The sequence below is a fragment of the Passer domesticus genome, chromosome 6 (genome assembly GCF_036417665.1).
Source record: "Passer domesticus isolate bPasDom1 chromosome 6, bPasDom1.hap1, whole genome shotgun sequence".
Taxonomy (NCBI): Eukaryota; Metazoa; Chordata; class Aves; order Passeriformes; family Passeridae; genus Passer; species Passer domesticus.
The window spans coordinates 29861854-29884829 of NC_087479.1; the positions used below are offsets into that span (position 1 = coordinate 29861854).

General features: G+C 33.2%; 1 protein-coding gene across 8 annotated transcripts in view; it reads right to left on the bottom strand.

Moving 5' to 3' along the window:
• DPH6 (diphthamine biosynthesis 6) overlaps window positions 1–22976 on the bottom strand; it is a 194660-nt gene that overhangs the window by 161001 nt on the left and 10683 nt on the right. Inside the window, exon 1 of one of the 8 annotated variants that reach the window (XM_064424104.1) lies at window positions 7836–7993. The exons of the other annotated variants lie outside the window; for them this stretch is intronic. The gene's annotated coding sequence lies outside the window, so the exon portion shown is untranslated. Of the gene's footprint in view, window positions 1–7835; window positions 7994–22976 lie in introns of those variants that run through there. 8 annotated transcript variants of the gene reach the window in all.

Here is a 22976-nt window from a genome sequence, read left to right on the forward strand (position 1 = left end):
GTTCTTTTCCCACGTGCAACAGTACAAGGCTCAGAACTATGGAAGAAAAACATGTATTAAATGAAAATGAGCTATTTTGTCCATTAGAACCAAATCTTCTTCTCTACCTTATGTCCTCTTGCAAAGAAATTTGAAAAAAAAAAATTTTATTTATCTAAAATTAACTCTTAGATGCCACAATGTGATGGCAAGGTAGTTGCCTGTTTATTTTTACACATTCTAAATCATGTAAGAATTTCCAGTTAAATAAGTCAATTTCACTTACATGAACAAATCTGATAAGTAGATATGTTTATAGACATTTAGATAATTCATTCTCCCATATACTACATCTTTCAAAACTACATTTCATAGCTATGAAATCTGCATAATGTGCACTGATGTACACACACACTCATACTCTCACACATACATGCATTCTCACATTGCCAGTGAACTCTACTTACTTTAAAAGGAAAAATACTTTCAATAGGACAGTTTACTTTTACTCTTCTTGTGACTTCAACTCCAAAGAATACTACAAATCTTTACCATTTAGAGAACATCTTTTCATAGTACTGAATATTCAGCCTTTGCAATGTCCAGTATTTGTAGAAAAGAGCTCCTGAAAGTATTTATAAATCAGACTCTCCACCAAAATTTTAATGTCAAATTAAGCTTTTCAGCAATTAGACTTGTAGAAACAAGACCTGCAGCATACTGTGCTGGCGTAAAATATCATTCTGTAAGAAAAAGTCAATTTTCATTTAAGGTTGATCAAGACATAAAATTATTCAATGTAATATTTGAATAAGTCATGGAAACACAGCCAAAAATGTTCATTACCACTTACCTGAAATATCAATCACATTCAGTAATCTGAAGTACTTGAATAAAAATATGTATTATAACAGGCATGAAAAACAAAGTTTTAACCTCAAAGCTCCTTGATGAAAAAGCAGACATTTTATCAGTAAGTCTGCATATTTTTAACTTAGACCCTTACAAACAGTTAATTCACATCCTACCTGTATGCTGACTCACATCTAAAATGAAAATATTTTATAACTAATTTATCATGTGAAGATGCAAAAGATTTGTAATCATTCCTGAACTGTTACGAAAAATATAACACTGAAGTACATGTCGAGTAATTAAGTGACTAATGAATTAAAAAATTTTATCTGTTGACAGACAAATTAAAAACCCTGAGGCTTTCACAGGTTTTTTAGTTTAAAATGGTATCTTGTCTCAAAGTGCCACAGTCTTTTTTAATATAGAACAAGTATTATAGCAAATATTATTAAAGCGACATGAGTTATTGGAATGTGAAATCACCTGATAATGAATGTATGAAAAGAAAGGCATGGTTGAGGAAGTAAGATTTACTACATTTCATTTGGTATTACTCTAATGGGAAACTGTAGGCCACTATGTCACTTGACAAGAAAGGTGTACAATTTTCACCTGAAAATTTACTGCAAGAAACAATGTCACTTGTTCTGCTATACGTGCACATTTGTTGGTAAATTGTGTCCCTCTAAAAATTTCTTTAGAATTTCATATACCCATTTTCAAACTACTAAATCATTATGCTGCTATTACTTCTAAGAGCAGATAATCTTGGCATGGACTCTGAGTACAAAAAAAACTCACACAAGATCTCTAATACATACTTGCAAATTTCAATTTTTCCCAATGACAACATGTGTTAGACAAACTCTCTCAGAAATATTCTTATTCTCTGCACTGCCAATAATCCTCTCTTCTGATCTTATAATCACTCCTCCTTACATAAAAGCAGAACACAGGACTTTCAAAAGCTGCAGGGAAACAATCTATTGGAAACACAAGTGCAAAAGAAAAGACTCTTTCTTTTTGTACTTGGAACAGAAACCTCATGAACTCTCCTTTAATCTTGAACAACATTTTTGTTACTTCTCCAAAAGTCACCAGGGTTGGAAATTATTTAAAACTGTCAGGAATCTCAAGAATGCAATATGTGATATTTGTTGTATCAAATTAAGTTGGTATGGTGAGGTTCTTTATCTTTCTTTTGCCCAAATAACATTGATGCTAGAAATCATATGAAAAAGAAAACAGTGAATAATACTGAATTTAATGAAGGCATACTCATGATTTTCAAATTTTTCTATAGCCTAGACAAATTTAAATCAATCCTGACACAATATTCGTTAAAACCCAACCGCTCACTTTCTACATTGATATACATTTTCGTCTAATTTTTTGAAGTGATCTGCTTTAAGTATTGACACAATAATTACTGTTTCAGAACTACAGTGTTTGCACTGCACTTCCCGTAATAAGAATTCATTGAGGATTTAAACTTCTTGAGCAAAACAAACATAATTCTGCACATACTCAGTACAAATACTGAGTAGCATTTCATGCTACTCATCTATGACATTATTTACTTATACTGATGAAAAAATTGCAACTTTCAATAATGTCTTTCCCAGATTGCAGAGAAGCACAAAATGCCACACTGATTTTCAGATTTGATTCTCTTATAAAGTGCATTTCTTAGAATATTTTTCTATCACTGTTTTTTTTGTGTTTGAAAAAAAGACAAGGTCACATAGCATTACTAAAATAATAGCAATGATTCCAAGTCTTAAGAGAAACATTCCAAAACAGTATCAAATTATGATGACAAACTTGAGAAAGTTTACTTGAAGAATCAACTCTTTCTCTTCATTGAGCTGCCTAGCATGAAGAATCAAGGGTTCTTCCAATATTTTCTTGTCACAAGAGAAACAAGTATTTGTATGTGCTGAATGATCATATTTCAGACATTTCACATTTTCAGCCACAGCCACACAAAGTCACATTTCTAAAAAAGTTGTCTACCTTTGCTCAGATATGGTAATGTGGCAGAAGAATAGCTTAATAATACATTCTTAAAGATAACATTCTCCCACTTATGATAAAAACATTTCTACATTAGATATTTAGAGCTTATTAATTAGAACAAATCCGTGAACAAATAATGCAATATTACTTCTTAGTAAGAGCATGTTAGATTTCAATTTTTCCCAATGACAAGATGTGTTAGACAAACTCTCTCAGAAATATTCTTATTATCTGCAAGATTGTTACACTCAGTACAGTAGGTCCACATTGCCTCCAAACTCCCATTTTATACCTTATTCTTAGAGTATACTGCCATAAACTAGTCTTTACAGAGTAGAAGGTGACTGGATTTCAGATCCCTGAGGGAAAAACCAACTTATCACACATTTCTCTGGTAACAGTCCTTGAAGTCTCAACAGCTCCCAGTCTAGTCCAAACATTGAAATGCCCTCTTAATTGCACTGCATTAAGGGTTTTCACTTTATTTTTATGATCGAAGACTAAAATTGCCATCTCTCACAGATGGCAATATCTGGCAGAGCAGTAAGTACTCTGATCTAAGCATCAATACCAGGAAAGTATTCTACTTTTTTAATATCAGACAATTTTATAGGTCTTTGAACAAAGTGTAGTTTTCTGAATGTAAGAAAAAAACAAGTGTCTTCAGCAGTAATTGAATTTATGCATGTCCATTACTGGAGGAGCATAATTCTTCAGCAACAGCACATGCCTGCCACGTCATGAGACAAACTGAGAAATTTAATTTTTTTTTGAGTCGTCTAAGTGATTAAAGATGCAAACAGATTATTAATCCATAAAGAGCTTCATCAAATGGCTCCTCTCTAAACATTTGTTCAATTCTTGTTCCATAGGCTCTTGTTCTCTCCTCCTACAATAGCTTATGTGATCCATAAAACAAGATACTCATTTTAATTACAAGACATGGGGCTCTTTCCCACTGACAGACCCTCATTTTCCTTCCAGAATATTGCCTTTTAATTTCTAAATTAATTTAAACTTGTGTATCATTGTAACTAAGAAGGATTCTGGGAATACAGCTGCCTGGATGTTCTAGATCAAAGTAATCTGTTGATAGCAACAAATTTTCCTCATAAAAGAGAAGCAGACCAAAGAGTCTGAAAAATCCTAAACAGAAAGAATCACCAATTTCTGCCTACCTACAAGACAGAGCTTGGTCAGATGAAGAATGCAATCATTTTACTAGGACAGTGCAAATGTAATTCAAGAAGTTCAAATGTTCCGGGTCACTGTGCAATTCAGTCTAGACTAGTTTTCTGTTGGAGGCTTGGAACAGGGAAAGAACAAAACAAGGAGGCCAGGATGCAAGATACTAGTGTGCAACATACTACCTGTCAGATCACACTATTGTGGACAAGCAGAAGCAGCCCTGAAAAGGATGTATAACCTCATTAGGATTTATAGGGAAGAAAAAACAGCCAACTTGATTTTAAAAAAAGAAAAGAGAGAATCAAAATTATCAGTGCTGGACTTCAATTAATACTAAAAGATTAGTACTTACAGCCTGTGGTTTTGCTTTAAATGTATCAAAAAAATAACTTAATTCATGGAAGACAAATATTAAGCTATGTTGTACTTGTCTGCCATTGGAGACAAATATCACACAGCAGAGTATCAGATTAAAGAAAAATGTTTCTAGCCCTTCTATGGTACAGGTGTACCTGTTGCATTCCACACAATTTAGGATGAAAAATTAATGACAAGTGTTAGAAATATGTAAAATAAACAGGCCATTTGTTAAAACAAAAATTTTGATGTGTAATTCACAATTACCACCCACTTCTGCCTATCATTAAAAACTATTTTTTTAATGCCAATGAACACAAAGACACCTTTTTGTAAGATAATTCTTTTCAAAGATACACTTGTATAGAGCACGGTTTATAAAGTCAAATGTAAAGCATCTTTTTTATTCCAATTTCCATGTTTTGGAATGTGTTTCTATTTTTTCCTTTTAAACTCTACAAATGTATCACACATATTCATGTCCTCTAAATTTTGTACTTTGAATTTCATTAATACTTCATTAACAAAGAACATACTGATGGCCTTGGGTTGTTCTCAAGTTTCCTTGCTTTTGAGGTATTTTTATAGCAGCAGGATACGTAAGATACTCCTTCATATTTTTAGTACCAGAACAAAACATTTTGAATCAAGATAAAATCACTACATCATGGATGTTAATATCACTCTGTGAAAAATAATATCATACAACTAGAACAGACCATCCCTTTAGGGAAAAATATAATGTTCAAGTGGATTGTTCTTTTAGTAGTGTAATGGAAAGGCATTCCACCTAGTCCCAGAAGAAAAATCAAAATATGCATTTAAATGGAAATACTATGCAATGGATAGGACAAAAATAAACCCCTCAGAACTGTAAAGAGCTACGTGTTACATGTTACACAAATACATGTAAACACAGGAAGGTATATATATGAAATTTTACTTATACATATTTATTTAATTCCATACATATATATTTATGCATACAATTTTAATTTTTAAAAAATAGGCTTCTAGCTCTAGGCTTATCTCACAAATATCAAGATGCAGTCACATCACATATTCTGGTTTTGGTCACAATTTCAAATAATATATACAACTCAGCTCTATGCAAGAAGTTGTGAGTATTCTTTTTTAATTTTCTGCACATTTTGTGCCAGACCATATTCTAAACAGCTTTTACAAAGTGATAATGTTTCACTGACAGTGTTTTGTGTACTTCACATAAAATTAAATCTCAGACAAACCTTGAGAAAAAGAAAGCAGAAAGCTAAGCAATACAGCATGTTGCTCTTTTTGACCCACAAACGATTATCAGTTATTTTAGAAGTTATGACAGTTTTCTCAAGTCCTTAAGGAGTCTGACACCATTGGTATAGCTTTTAACACTGCATTTATGTTTATATCACAATACAATAAAACAGCAGGAATAGTGTTCAAATTACTTGGGTATTGGATGGTTTATTGAAAATAACAGCATTACCATAACATTAAAAAAATTCTTTGAATGTGCTAAGTAATCACTGCTATCCATGCTGCATGTGAATTATGGGATAAATTTTGGAAGGCATCACCAATTGCAAAGATTACTAGGTCTGTCTCTCTGATGGAGGACTCCATGCATAAACAATAAATCCTAATCAAACTGAATAACCAGTAGTATGTCAATACTTGAAAAATTGTTGTGAAACCAGTGCTATGCAAATTATTTGTTTTTACAAAACAGAAGACTTCATCATTAGAACTAATATTTACTGTTCTTTATCAGGTACAAACAAAAAGCAGAATATAAACAACACAACCACTCTTCTCTCCATCCTTTCCCTGCAGATTGCTACATAAACCACAGTACCAATGGCACAGTACTTAATTTATCTAAGTGATAAATGATTTTATCATGATTTTTCCAAAATATTTAGAACTACATTTTCTTATACTCAGCTTTCATTTACTCTTTGGTTAATCAATCTCAATTCAACATCACTTGGATTTTTATAAGAAAGGAAAAGAGAGTTAATTCTTTAAAATGTCTTGCTATTTTGTAGTACTTAATCCTAGAAACAAAAGGTAAAATTATGTTAACCCTCTCAGACAAATTTGAAACGAGCTACTTTCAAACATAGCCAAACTTATTCACCATTTCCTAACCAACAACTTCCATTATTTTCAATGGCAAAGAACAGCTTAGCGACATTGGTAACCAGTGATAAGGGTTTGGAGAAGCACTACTACTACCACCCCAACCCCTCATATTAAGTGAGGAACCTCACTTAATGAGATGCCTTGTAAAGGTTTCAAAAAGAGACATTTGAGCTGATTTTGTATTCAGTAGCATGGGCAATCACACTACAAGTACAAGTTTGGCAGGTAAAACAGTAATAATAAAAATCCATTTTCCATTGAAAGAGGATTCTTATCCATAGACACTTCTAACCCTTCTGCCTAAGCAATTTTGCAAGTGCCCTGTTAGAAAGATTAAATGGATGCTTAGGAAAATTCATCAAAGATAGCACATACTGCAATTATGCCCAATGCATGAAGAAACAAGCCCCAAAAGACAATTTCTAAAACCAGACATAGTTAGATTTATGCATAATTATATATAGCGACATGCAATCACTATATACACTTTCAAAAAAAAAATAGAACCAGATATTAATCCACTGTAAAAGACTTCAGAAAACTAAAGCAAATTAAAAGTGAAGGGCCTACTGTTTTTAAATTATGTTCACTTTTAAGTTTACCCAAAAAATCTATTTCAAAGCAAATGTTCTAACTCCTAATGACCTGCCTTCATGAAGTGTAAATGCCTAGAACAACGACAGCTAAGAAATACTTTGCAACTTCTGCTGAGACTTGAAACTCAGTTTAAATTCTGCTTGAAGAGAAACCTGTACAAACTGCAACATAGGCAGCCACTAACAGATATGACTGCTGTTTCTTTTTCCTTTGTGTTTTTTTTCCCTTTAATCTGTTATGCAGTCTTCTCTCCTTTTGCTTAGAAATTGAATAAAAAAGTACTTGAGTACTTCAAGAAAACCAAGTTTCAACAATGTAGAGGCAGGGATATCCCTGCCTTTTTTCATAGTTTGCCATGCATTTTCAATAGCTTTCAACGGTATGTAATTTTATTTCTAATAAATATAATTTAAAATACAGTAAAAAAATTTAAAGTTTCTTGCAATTATGGAAAAGGCATTTACTCAACAGAAGCACTCAGTCAAACTCCTACATTGTTTACTGCTTTTTCAATGGCATTTTTTATATATTTCTGGTCAGAAAGGGACCATTCTGCAATCCAGTCAGCTGGAAGAATACAGGACACAAAACATCACTTGGTAATTTCCACAGTTGAGTCCAATACCTAAAAAGCAGTATGTAAAACAGTCACAAACATTAGATATCATCATCCTCTCTATCATACTTAATGGCATTACCTGTTAAAATGCAGTATTTTAAGACATCAGATTTTCACCATAAAGACTTCTTATTCTGAGCAGTTTACTGAAGATATAATCAGAAATGGCCAATTTTTTCTACAAATTTAGGCATATTCACAGAAACTACAGACCACCTGGGAAAAAAAAAATCATGTCTCCAAGCATCTAACAATTAGTGAGAATTTTTTTAAGAGGGTACCTCCCTCAACACAGGTGTTACTCATGCACTTGGAAAGGACTTTCCCTGGTCTTCTGTCTTTATTATGTAAGTTATAGTCAAAAAAGCCAACCCTTCAACAAACTGACATGGAAATTAAAGGCTCCCTGTAATACCTGCTAAAAGAGCACCTAAACTCTACTTTAAATAGAGTGGCAAGCATGGCCAGTGATTAACATCCCAGCTTGTCTGAGAACCACTGGCATCACTCCTTGTGTGAGAGCAGGGAACAGAGTATTTTGTCTCTTCTAGCAGTCTTGATGCACACAGGAAGCAATCTCCTTTTACTTTTGATTACCAGTAGACACATTCACTCAGAGTACAGTCTATTCCTAATCCCCTGTCTTTCCAGTATAATAATAAATGCATACTCTACTATAATTGATTATGCAAGCAGAGATGTGCTCAGGTTATACAATAATAATACAAGCTGTTATAAGTAAGAAATTTGAAAAAGACTTGTAAGGTAAACACTTAAGAACAAATATAAGTAGAATTCCAAAATGCGCAATTCATCACTGCACATTCACTTTCCACTTCCAGCTACCTCAGCTATCAACACTACCTTAAAACAGGTAAAATGTAAATTTTGCTGTAAAATACAGGATGTAAAGATGAGAAAATACAGTAACTTCACTTATAAGCAATCTTGGTTTGTTTCATATTAGGGGCAAGAACACAAATAAGGCTAATAGGCAGAAGAAGCTGATGTTATAATTTTATGATTCTGTGATTATCATTATTACTTGTTGTTACATAGTTGTTACATAGTAGCACTTCAAGGCTAAAATGCACCTGAGATTTTCCAACACAATAGTTTTTCATTAGAAATGCCAATGCATTAAAGCCTAAGTGTTTTATAAGAAGCAGTTGGTTTTGGCCAGTTCCCAGTTAAGACAGGAGATTTCTTGCCAGGTTGCTGTCAGTTTACTTAACAGGCTCCACCAGAGTCTTCATTTGTATGGTCTACAGCCTGTAATACAGTTCCCCAGGCAAAATGTTGTGAACTTAGGAACAGACTTTCCCTATATGTTTGGACCCAAACTGACAACATGGTTCTACCATGTCCAGCCTGAAGACATGATTCAGAAAGAGTTGCACAAAACACCCAAAGCCATTTTCTCACAAGAATTATCTGTTCAAGTTCAGGAAGAGAGAAAAAAATTCTCAATTTTCTGCTTTCATTTGTCTCATAGGAAATTTCAGTACCTAATTTTTCTCCATTCTCACCAAAAATCTTTGGAAATATTTTTCCTACATAATGGAGATTCTGCACTTCAATCAGTTAACTGCAAACCAGTTTCAAAACAAAGCATTAATATGACACTTTCTACAAAAATGCTTGGCCAAAACCTGAAAACCTCATTAAGGTTTTACATTTAAAAATGACATTTGAGATGATCTATTCTCACAAAAGTACTTTAGGCAAATCTGATCCAACTTTTCAATTTTAAAGAGGCTTGATGCTTCTGAAACAAAATACAACACTACTTATACCAGAAACAGGACAAGTATGAACCCGGTACTAAGACATCACATTCATGTAAAGTCTAACTTACCATAACCCAGGTAAAGCTGTAAGTGGAAAGCCTTCAGGAGATGCCAATACATGGAAGCAACACCGCCCCAATCTGGGTTGACAAGACCACACTTTAGGCGATATTACTACAAGGCAGAAAGAATTTGTGTAGCAGAACAAAAGGGCAGCTTGAGGATCCTCCTTGAGGAAGATATGTAAAAGGATTTTTAGAAGGAGATTGGAAGTAACAAAAAGGAAAGGCAGATGATAATGAGCCAAAACATGGCAGAAAAGGAAACCAAAAATATCAACAGAGAAATAGCAAAATCAAAGGAGAAATATGTAGCAAAGTAAAACTTCACAGGATTTTTCTGTCAAGGAGCAACAATTAAAAAATTAGAGAAGAAAACACCTTCTAGCAAATCTTAATACAAAAAAATTATGAAAGTCCCTAACCACTTAATGTTATCCTAAAATCTGTTCCATCTTGCTTTATTTTATTAGCTTGCATAAATTGGAAATCTAATTTCCACCTTCTGAAGTTCTGACATCTCATATTGTCAACAGAGCTATAGCATCAACTCACTCTCAGAGTGGCAGTCCCCTTAAAATCTGAAAGTAAATGTGTGCTGAAATATGGGAGAGAGGACTATTTATTTTTATTTCTTCCAATTGGGTGAAAGTGTGGCTTTTTTTTCTCCAGGAAGATGTGTCCCTAGTCACCATAAGAGCACCAAAAAGGGAACCTGAACACAAAGGCAGGATGAAGAAAGTTTGTCAGGTTCACAATATTTTAGAGAATAAGAAAAAAATAAAGCTTGTTTAGGTGATACTGGAAGATTAAATATGGGCAAACATTTAACAATGGAGTGAGAATGTAAGGAGAGGCATTTCAAAGTAGGAATAGAGAAAAATATGCAGAAAAAAAATAATATCAGGAAAAGGTGTAGACCAGAAAACACTGAGAAGAAATGTCAGGAACCCTGCCAAAAAAGAAAACTGTCAACTTAATTGATCTTGAACCTATTTCAAAGGCAGAGAAGAGTAGATGAGCAAGAAGGAAGTGAGCAAGAAGGAAGAAGAGATGTATGTTAATCTTTTTCCCCTCCTCTTCCAAATTCCAATAGCCTCCAAAGTATGCATGACTTTTTAGAACTCCAATATTTATCATAGTTCTATTTCCATCCTAGTCGCAAGTAAATATTGAAAAAAAAAATCCAAGAAAATGCCAAAAAATTGAAGTTATACACTTAACCACTGTTCATCTCGTCAGCTTTTTTCCTTTTTTTAATAGTGATATTTAAAAAGATACAAAACATTAGTTCCGTATAATGGTACAATCCCAACAATATTTTGAGGGGTATTATTACTGTATGTGCTGTTTTTATACAAAATGGATAGCAAAAAAGATAAAATCACTTATACAGAGCATCAAGGATCCCTTTGGTACCTTGTCTGCCTAAAGCTACCTGCATTCTCTTTACAGTTCAGATACCACATCTTTAAAAGTGTGTACTCGAGTAAGCTGAGTATGAAGTTTTCTGGCATTGTCAATATGTAGCTGCATCACAGATAAGACAATGTCTGTCTTCCTTTATCATATCTTCTCACTCATTCCTCAAACTGCAGGCTGGTTGTTACGGTATTCTCCAAGATTAAGAACAACCTCATTATTTAAATATAGATGACAATGTTGCTGGAATCAGAATCTCCCAAATTGTGTGCAGCCTAAACTAAAAAAAGCATCTACAGAATGCTTTATTGTTGAATATGTATGAATTTTATCTTGTGGGTTCTCAGTCATATGCACCTTCTCTAATTGAGATGCTACAATTATTTACTATGGGGTTGCTTTTTTTTAATACAGATATTTAAGTTTCAGAGGACCAAGGTTTCTAAAATTGCAAACAGTATTTATCATGACCTGTGCCCTTGGTATAAGTGAGTATGGACTGCAGTGAAAAGATCGGAGGAAAATAGCTATTTAATAAGAGCAGAAATATTTTCTTAATCAAAGAATCTACCAGCCAAGTCACAGTCTCTGAGTCTAGACCCACAAAAACTGAGTAATACAAAAGGACAGTTCAAAGAGAAAAAAAAAAAACCAAAACAGCCAGACAAGGACATAGACATTAGAAATGGTAGAAGTTCAGAGGCATTCACATTCATCAAAGTTTCAGTCCCTTTCCAGTTCTCAAAGCAGACATTCGCACAATGGGCAAATTGAAATGATTTAGCCATTTCAAATTAAGTGTGGTCTTCCCGCAAATACTTTTGTCTCTTTTAGCAGAAGCAAATTGTTTATATTAGTCTTTCAACCTGAATTGTTATTTTATTGAAAAATGTCATTTTTTCAAATGAAAATTGTTCATGGTCTCAATGTTTTAAACCAGTCCCTTCTGTTTACACTGCACACTATCACACTGTTCCACTGTAATTGTATACTTGGGAGGAAGAGGTCAAGGATCCTAACCTCATTTTAACTAAGTATCAAAATAATGTGAGACTTGCAAGTGTGGCCTCAGTCAAGAGTTTGTAAGAAGACACAATTAACAAATTAAGTTGAATGTACTTCACATGTTTTGAATGTCCATACAAACAACAGTGCAACACCCTGTCAAACAGACCAAGCACTGAAACATAACCAAAGTGACCAAAGAGATGGATGAGTCCTACGCTTCATTGGAATAAGAAGTTAGGCATTAGAGGTGACCCTTGCCTCATACAGATACAATCACTCAACTAAGGAAGTGGAAACTTGTATTCTAATTCAGTGTGGACTGAACCTTTCCTGCACAAAGAAGAAACAAAAAGCTTGAGGAGAAAACTAAACCTGGATGAATTCTGGAGCTTTCAGTTTGAGTGGAAAACCGTAAATGATAATAATTTCCACCCAAAAGGAATTAAGACAACTTAAAACCTAATGATCAGCTTAGAGAAAAACTTCTATGTAAGAAAGTCTCAGTTCTTCAATAGAAGTTTTTAAGTTTTCTAAAAAAATGCAATAAAATGCATAATATATGTATAAAAACCAAAAACATGACTGATACATTATCAGAAAACTGCAATTTAGATGAAAGAGAGAATGGAGAGCAAGATGAGAAGAAACCTTCCTATGCCATTTTAAATCACTTAAATACAATTTTTTATTTCTTCAGTTTACAAACAAGCTGTAATTGTGTTATCCTCTTAGCACATCACATAGTTCACAGAGTGCTAAGTGGAACAGAGAAAAAATGTTGAGACTTTAGAAGTAAGGGAAAGGAAACTTCCCAGGAATGAGGAGTTGAACAATGCTTGCCACATATCAGCATGCCTGTCCCCTGACTGAAAACAAGCCTGGAAGCAAGAAAGCTCCTGCTTTTGAATTTCCTATATATTTAAGTATCTAATTACTATTTTTAACATGATACATTGCTTTGATGAAATACAGAAGTCCAATTATCTGCAACTTCTACAATAAATTTAATATTATATTAAATGTTTCTGGATTTAACAGTTTTCTAGAGCAACTACCTTTTACTGGCATGTCAAAAGTAACCATGTAACATGAAATTGGATGCTTTAGCAAAACAGCATGGGTAATGAAGCTCTCAAAACAATTAAAATATACATGGGGAGAAGTAGAAATTTTTGTTCCAATTGATGATTTCAAATAAGTCCTCTCCTCTCTTTGTCCAGTTACAAAAACAGTATCACTAAAACTCAAAGAAATATTTTCATGTATTCCTTATATAAATATTTTATCACTTCTTCTTAGGGGATAAAACTGTATTTTCAAGCTCATAGTATAAAAATTCAGGAAAATACACAAAATATTGACAATTAGAAAGTTTTACACTATAAAATTTAATTGCCAAAGTCCTTCTGCTCCACAAAAGTTAGTTAACGCAATAGCATCTTTCCATTTTGAGAAACAGGGTACTTGATGTCAAGTTATTAAAACCATCTCAGAACTAATAGCACAGATTTAGTATTAAAAAGAAGCTCTAAGTCTCAGGGTAAATCTTCCTTTGAAAGCATTTATTGATCTTTCCTTCACCACACTGTTCACCATTTCTGTAAAGCAATATGTTTGAGAATGGTGATGTAAGCAATGAATAAGTCACTAATGACAAGTGGGTAATAAATAATGACTGTCAGAGTTTCAGAGAACACAGAACTGGTCTCCAAAGGATAAGAGTAATCCTGAAGGTGGCCAAAAGGGTTATTCTAGCACAAAACCACCAAAATTACTGGAAATCTGCAGTGGTCTACAGAGAGTTTGGGCATATGAAAGAAAAAAAATACTGGACAAACTGTAGCACAATGAAACATGACTATATGAACAAGAAAGTTAAAAAAATTAATCCTAGTAATTATAAACCAACAGCATCTAGCTCTGTAAAATCACAAACATTACAATTTAAACTCAAGATCTACAAAACATTATATATCTATATAGATTAATCCTGATACATTGGCCAGGGAACACAGAAGTTGAAAAAAGCCAAGACAAGAAAGCCAGTTAGTTTAATGTACCTCATGGATGATATATTCTGCAATAAACGGTGCTTTCATGAAACACAATGGTATCACTGTTCTAGATACTGAAAGTACACTACCAAGAAAAGAAAGGGGATTGTGGGTAATACAGAAGACAGCAAAGCAAAATGCCTAAGGAATGTAGAACAAACAGGTCTGTAAGATAACATTTCAAAGGAAAAGTCTTAATTTGTTTTCAGTTCCTAACTCTTCAGTATCTACTGTCACTTTGTTGTAATTTTATTGGTATTTCAGGAGGATATTATCTATATTTCTCGTGCTTATAAAAACAGGCCATCAAGTAACCAAGTAAAGCCTAAATACTAATGTTTTTCTTTAAAAATATTGTATCATTGAAGACTCTCATGTGATCAAGTTCAAGAGAAAGAATGTCTTAAAAGTAAAATAAAAAAAGTCTTAAAAAGAATACCCTAAAAATAAAGGAAGTCTTAAAACTTAAATATAATCATAAAGGCATAATAATATGCCCTAGGGTCATAAAAAAAGTCTCATAAATGTCTTCAGCAAGAAAAGTCAATATTTCTTTTGCTATGTCAAATAATGTTCCAATTTCGATTGCAGGATTTGTTTTTCTTCATGTAACTAGTGCTATTGTGTAGGCAACTGTTAACCAAGCAAATTGGAATATATATATATATATATATATATATATATATATGTATGTATATAATGTATAAAATATATACCAAACATTCAGTCTTCATATTTTTTGGTATTTCAAAATTAAAGAAATACAAACAATTAAAATTAAGACAGTCATCAGAAATACCCTCAACTGCTCTGCATCACCTTAGATTTTATGAAAGAACATTTGAAATTTATTTAACAATCTTAAGCAAGTTATAGATTTTCTTTAAACATGTACTCTATTAAAGATTTGAGTCACAGATCACATAATCCAACTAAATGAAAAGAAGCATGGTACTTTAGGGAGAGGCAATGATTGGGGTAAACTCATCTACATTTTAGAGTAAAAACATAAAAGTATGTGGACTAAACACAACATTTCCTATAAGCATTTGCACTGGCTACATTGCCACTTCATTGACCAGTTTGGTAAATTATGTCAGCTCTCAACAGACAGAAAAGCTGTAATGCATTGCCTCCAGTATTGTAATCAGTATTTATCGCTATTTTAATTATGCTCAACGTTAATTGGCAAGTTTCATTTCAATAAAACACACCTAATTCATTTTTCCAGATCAACAACATCTTCTCTATCTCAAAGGTTACAGTTTAAAACTAAAACCTTTTATCACTGCTAATCAAATCACACACAATTCACCTGTATTTGTTTTCTAAATTAAACTATTATTTTAATGAAGAATTCATTTTCTATGCAAAATTCCCACTGACAGACACACTGTAAGACACATTTATTTAAAAAGAGTGAAGTGTGAAGTTCCAATAAAACTATAAAAATAATCTCAAAGTATTTCTTTAATGTAGAAATTTGTATTGCCTTTCTTTCCCAATAACCATTTCTAAGCTTCCTTCATGAAGTAACTTCAAAAATTCAACTCTGAAAATGAAAATAAACTTTAAAAATTATAAAAATCCATGGTTTGGCTATGCTGTTTTTAAAAAACCTCACTTATTTTACCGTAAGAATCCTCCGATGAGTAAAGAAGCTCATTAACAAAAATGATCTCTACCCTGCCCCAATTTAGTAGAATTTATTAATAGTCACTTTACTCAGATAACATGGGTAACATTTCTGCTTCTGAAATAGCATTATATAACTGGATACAATATAGTAAATATGGGCTGTTTTCTGGATTAGTCAGTGCACGTTATGCCATAATAGTTGCTTCCTCCAGTAACATTTCAGTATTAAAAAAATCTCGTGGCAAGAAGTAGACATATGACTACAGGCTAGTGATTACCCACAAAATAGAAAAAAATCAAAGCTTCTACACACTACACTTCTGAAGAATCTCACCTCCTAATTTAATATTAAATTAGTCCTCCTCTTCATTTATTACCATATCTCAAATATTGTAAGTGGTTCATGACGTATTATTTACTCCACCAAAATTCCCACCACTTGTTACACAGAAAAAAGGGTCTTCAAAAGTGGAAAGTTCATGCACTCATCCATCTATCCATGCAGACATGCAGTTGGATACAAATGTTCCAAACTAACTAAGGCATGTGGTCAGTCGTGTGCTTTACACAAATCATTAGAGATACAGGAATGTTTTGAATAGCCATCTATGGTTACATCATTAACTATAATTTACTGCAATGACTTATGAATTTCATTTCATGGAAGTCCATTAAGAGTATGTTCTACATGTACATTAACACTCCCCATCATAAAGTAAGCCATTTAACTTTTCACAGAGTGACTTTTATGATGCTGTTACAGAAGCAACTAATTGTAGTTAAAGCATTTATTTTTTAAAAGGTCATTCTTTTTTACTGCAGTTTATAATATTTAAATGGCAGCTCATGGGTGTGAATGTGCACGTATGAGAATGCAGGGATCATGTGTGTTCAATACTGAACATGTCCAACAAGTTCTGCAGAAAACACAGACTAAAAAGTTATTTGCATATTAAGCTACAATGAGTTAAAAGAGAAATCTAAATTGTAAATGAGTTTTGGAGACAAATCAATGCTAATGAACAACAATTACTTCAGTCACAGTGTGAATTAAAACAACATCATTAATAAAGCTTAGGTGCTCTGCTGGCAAGCATGTCTTTAGTCCCTGGCAGATCATGTAAGATCTAAATTAGGAGAAATAGCAAGCACAAAGGAAGTACGTTTAAAATTATTTTGTTGTGATACTCCACTTCAAACAAAAGCTTCAGGAAAGCCTACAAAACTCAGAAAATCCCATCCAGTCATTTTAACGACTGCCTTGAATGAATGCCTCATAAAATATCAGATTTGCACTAGGTAATGACAGAAGATCTTATAAACCTAGAAGATGAGTCAGAACAGCCTCTTTTGTTCCCTTGCTTGCATATGAAACAGTCAGTCAAAAATCAGAATCTTTCCTTAAGAAAAAAGGGGCTCTTCTTTGAGCTAAAAATAAGTCTAAGCATCCTGTTCTTTACCTAATGCTCAAAACCAGCTGCAGGTAGTAACCATGTAGGGAGAAACTACAGAGGGCACTGTTGTATCAGTTTTTAACAGTTACAATGGTGTAAGGGGCCCAAGCATAGAAGATTGTCAGAAAAATAAATAACTGACTAAAGAAAGAATCCGGAGTTAGGAGAGCATGCAAATGCACTAAACCTAAAACAATAATAAGGCAAAAACATTGAAGCTGTATTTCTGAAGGAAAATGGACTGAAAGAAAAGTTCATGTAACAGACTGTCAGGCTGATAGGAATACTGCAGTGCACACATTTGGCATTTTCCTTTGTAGTGCTTTCTATGGAAAAGGTAACTAATCATATTGTCGCCTTATCCTTTGCAAACAGCAACCTATTACTGGAATCCCACTCATAATCAATATGAAAATGAGTGATGAGTGTTATGCAATTCTTCCACAGGCAGAATTTATCAACAGAAAGAATATCTTCACATTATACAGTCCTTTCATAGTGTAAAAGGCCAGTTCTCTTTTATTCCTTTTCATGACACTTACAAATCAATCATTTATATTTTGAAAGCAGTAACACTGGTACAATATAAACCAAATTAAATCCCACCCTTTCCAGAAGAAGTACCTTTAAATATAGTAATCAAAACCAGCCAGTGTCCAGCTGAAAATAACGCAACCCTGAAATTGCTGTATGCTTGACATTCATATGAAAGGGGAAAGTATGTTAAATAAGTCAGCGTAAATACCTTAGTATATCTATGCAAAACTATTTTCATACAACAAACGGGCTTCAGAGATACAAATATTTATGAAAACAAATTTGATAAATGTTTTACTGTTAGTTTACATGAAAGTCTGCCTGTCTTTGATCTTATTTTATTAGAAATAACTCCAATTACATTTTTTAATGTAATAAATTTTGAAATGCATTTTAGCACTGCCTAATGAGAATTGCAAATAATATAAAACAGCCAGCTACAAAGCAGTACAGAACAATTGATGTTTTGTAAATTTTTCGCTCTTGTATTTTAAAAGCATTATTAAGATGTGAATTATGAAAGAGAAGTACTGAAATAAGATATGGACAGTATCAATCATTTAATGAGACTTCAGAGAAGAAAGGTGTTACTTTTTTTCCACATTGTGGTAGTAAAACCCACAAGCAGCATGTTTTGCAGTATTACAGCAAAAAACCATGGGACTTCTATGAACACCGACTCAAACTCACATTTAAAGAGTACTACATGGAAGGTAATTTGAAATTAAGTTAGGCAATGATTTTTTAATAAACCAAAGAATAAATGTTAACAGAAAAGATGCTCAAGCAAATGAAACATACCAGAAAATTGTCTAAAGCTATGTGAATGAGTGAACAAAACAAACAAAATCAAAACCACAGACGGTGCCTGTGGATACTCACTCACATCCACATCCATAAGAACTGTGATGGTAACTGTGAAAGAATTGTGTCTCTAAGCATGCAAAGACAGATGTACTACATGAAAGGAAACTGCCACAGAAAATGAAAACCTAATTTTTTTTAGAAATTGCAAACCCAGCAACGTAAATATATTGACTAAGCAAGACCTCAGTTCCCTCACAGACACTGAGACCAGAATTTCTAAGTGATTTCAGGAATTGTTTCAAGGAACTTATTAACAAAAGATAAAACAAAAACTAATGTCCATGTCAGAAATGGGTTTCATCCAGGTTTTGCCAATTCTGCCTTCCAAACAGGCCCTGTATGTGCAATACTAAGTGAAAAATTTTGCTACATTTCAAATTCATATATGCTGTCTTTAGCCTAATTCTGTTCCTAAACCAGAATTATTTTAAAATTGCTTAGCATTCTACCAGTCTAGTAATCTCTTTTCATCAGCATTCTTTATGGCAAAGTTTTACTAAAATAAAGTTTCCTCTTATTTTGTTGTTTCCAGCTATGGATAAAAATTCACTAGTATTACTTTTATACACCTTTTTTAAGTGTATATGATTGCAGGCAGACAGGCAGTTTGCACATGTAAAAAAACCTAACGGTTTATTAGATACAGAGTATTGATAAAAGAAATGCATAAATGTCTATTAACCTACTATATACACTCTATGACACTAGGTAAAGTTCTCAAGGCATAAAACACGCCTCTTCTATGCAAAACTTAACTGCATTTGAAGGCAGAAATTTGCAGTGCATTCCTAGAGACATGCAGTTGGATACAAATGGGGCTGCTTCAGAGACTGCTGCATCTATGCCCATCACTTAAATACACTTCAAATGATGAAAAAAGTTTTGATAATGTTTACAAAATTGACTTAAACATCTTAATGCATTTTTCCATTTAACTACAATAACGAATGCCAAAATGTTACTAGATAACTCTCTAAATATTCAAGATATTTAACAAGATATTTAAGGTTCCTTTCTCCCTCTGCAATACAACACATTAAAACCAATTTTACTATCGTAATTTATTCAAAGCTTGATTATGAGCAATAGCTGTGAGAAGAAACACAGCATTGTTGATTCATATACAAGCATTTCACTTAACTACATTGGATAATAGATGTGCTCCTAAAGGAGTATAAAAGCAAAGTGATTAGAAGTCATTATTGTTAATTAGCATTCACTTTACATTTATAGGGATGAACCTTTTCTGTGTCGAACAAATGGAAAGCTTTTATATGAAAGTCTATCAAACCTGGTCAAGGTAGGCAATGAAATAAATGTCAGTGACCAGTAAGTTGAATTCAAAACAACAATAACAAAGAAAGCAAAACAAAATCTAAGGATGTATCATCATCCAATTAGTGAGATTCAGTTTTTAAACAGGAAAAGGTCTGAAGGGAACGAGCAAAACTGGAAACTCATACTTCACATTCTGCAATCTCACTGATAAAAGGAGGAAATGTGTGTTTATCAAACTTGCTGCGAGTGCATGGTTCATTTGGAGTCCTGTAAACAATGCCTGGCTGTCCATTCCCAAATACATGTGAGAATCTTGCAACCCAGAACATCATATTCAGCAGGCAAGGTCACAGTAGAGATGCCCTGGAAATGGGAAATTAGGAAAACCTGGCAATCAGAGGTTTCAAGCTGACCAGAACAAGCCCTCAGGGTTGCTTACCATCTTTCACCACCAGCCTGACTGTCTCTGCTTATTCAGTATTAACACAACAAGACAGGGAGTGAATGGAAAGAACTCCACACACCTAACGGGGAGAAATACAGTGACTTTTTTGTTTACACAAAACTCAACATTTCTCACAGTAAGAAACTACCTTGAAGATATTGCCGAAGATCCTCCTCAAAAACAAAAAATTAAAATCCTGACCATGCCTGAACTGGTCAGATGAGACACACAGAATTTCAGACATCCTACTGATTAAAAAATTTTCTTTGTCCCATCTCATTTTAAAATTCATACAAAACCCCCCCAACAACTAAATAAACCCTGTGTTTTGAATGAAACAAGATACATAATTATTTTTATACTGCTTAAATCACACCCAACTATGCAATTACTTCTTATCCTCTTCCCTTGATTCACACTTTTATTCACTGCTAATGACAACAGTCATTCCCAAGGTGGAGGAAGCTATGGAACTCCAATCCAGAATTAATTAAAAGAAAAAATAACATGATTAATAAATTGTAATAATTTAATATGATGAGGGTAAAGGAACAATCCAAATCCTTGCAGATAAAAATTTATTCATTATAAAAAGTGGAGGAACCAAGTCTATGAAAAAACACAGCAAATATTTTCTCTCAAAAAAAAAAATCTTATTTTATCAAGAAGCACAGCTATTTATTTCTTGTCAGTGTAGACAACCACTTCATACAATTTCTAAAAGTTCTCATTTAACTTGCATGTTTAAAGACAAAAAGAACTAAGCTAGGAGATGTGGTCTCCAAATGTTCATTAAATCTACACAACTACTAAAGGGCCCAGTCAATAATTTCCATTGTTTTATCTATCACGGTTTCCCTCAACTGGGCACTGAGCAGTTTTTACCATTTTTTTTCTATACTTATAATTTCACTTGCCATACAAAAATTCTGTATTTGAACTGTTGAATTAGATATAATCTATCAATATATTAAAGGTACAGTTATTTGCAATGATCATAATGCGGGCAACAAAAATTATGGAGAAGTGATTATTTTGAAAATTCAGATAAAGAAAAGTACCTCTTTGCATAATTTAATCTTTCTCCAAAATATTGAGAAACACAACTCCGAGGTATTAATCCATATATCTACAGACCATTCAAATCATAGCAGGGAAATTTTGTCTTCAATGAAAACATGGGAGATTACTAGAACAGAAATCTTCTTCATGCCTCTGAACTCTCTGAATCCCTTAAGTGAGAAGGGAAAGCTACCTACTTTGTCTGAACTCATAAACTACAAAAGTAATTTGGTGAAGAGCACACTGAGGACTTCAATTACAGATTCTTCAAGTCAGTCAGGATTCTACAACTAATCATTATTTGGCATCTTTCAGACTCCTAAGAAATTCTGCAAACCTTATTTGTATGAGTTAAGACTAACTACTGGTCTTTATCATGTACATACTACAACTGAAGCCACGTATACCAGACATCTAAAAATCAAGTGATTATTCCTACATACTCTACAGTTTCTTTAATATGTGTCTTGTAAGAGAATACAATGAAGCAATGCTGTGACAGAATACTATATTACATTTATTAATCTATTTTTCCTGGTAGGAGCACCTAAATCTTTGTACAAAAGTTACAGAAAGTCAGCAATCGCACTGAATCTGAGAACTCATTTCACCCATTGGCCACAGCAGCTGAACTCTGGAGAAGGGTAAAAGAAAGACCATTTCCTTAGCATGGAAGATTATTAGCAATATCAAGGAACTGAAAGTTTTAGGTTCCATGACGTAATTAATCCCTATCTGAAGGCCACAAAATAACCTTACATTTCATCCATTCATCTCAAACCCTGAAGAACTGTTTCCTGAACAAATCTCAAGGAGTTTCACTGAATACCGATGGCACCCAAGTTTCTTCTATTCCACGTGAACCCACACAGCTCAAGTACTTTGTCTGAGATGAAATATCTTAAATAACATCTAAAATGGCATTGCTATTGCAATTTTAACTCTCAGGCAGGAACACTTTCTGTCTTCACTAAACATCAGACTTGGACCATTTAAAAAAATCATGATCCTGTTCTTAAAAAGTAATTATTAAATGCAGGAGTCATTGTATTATTAAGCTCTTTACTTCTGTAACTAAAAAATGTTACTTATTCTTTGTGACTGACTGTTGTAAGATTACTGTTCCAAAATGCAACCATGTTATAGAAAATAAATCTCCTTTCCTTCCACATCTCCTTCTCCTTTTGTTCCATATCACTGATGAAATGAAACAGTGCCACAACCAAAGGCTGTTATTATTCAAATGTTTTATATATCATATATATCCAACATTAATAATTATTTTTCAGTTGATGATCAATGGATGATTTCATAATTAATATTGCTTCAGTCCTGAGAGCTAATATATAAATACATTCCAAGTGAACTCCATATTTTTTGAAAGCTTGCAGATTCTAAATCCACAAAGAGCACAACAAAAAGACTCTGACAGAAATAACATGTTGAAACTTAAAATCCACTAAGAATCCATTTGCATGTTTTATAATAAACATGGGTAAATATAAAAAACTACAAAAATATCAATTTTTAAAATACTAATTTTAAAAAAGCAATTAAGCATGTCATCAAAAAATTTGAAAAAGAAGAGTTAGAAGAATGACATTTG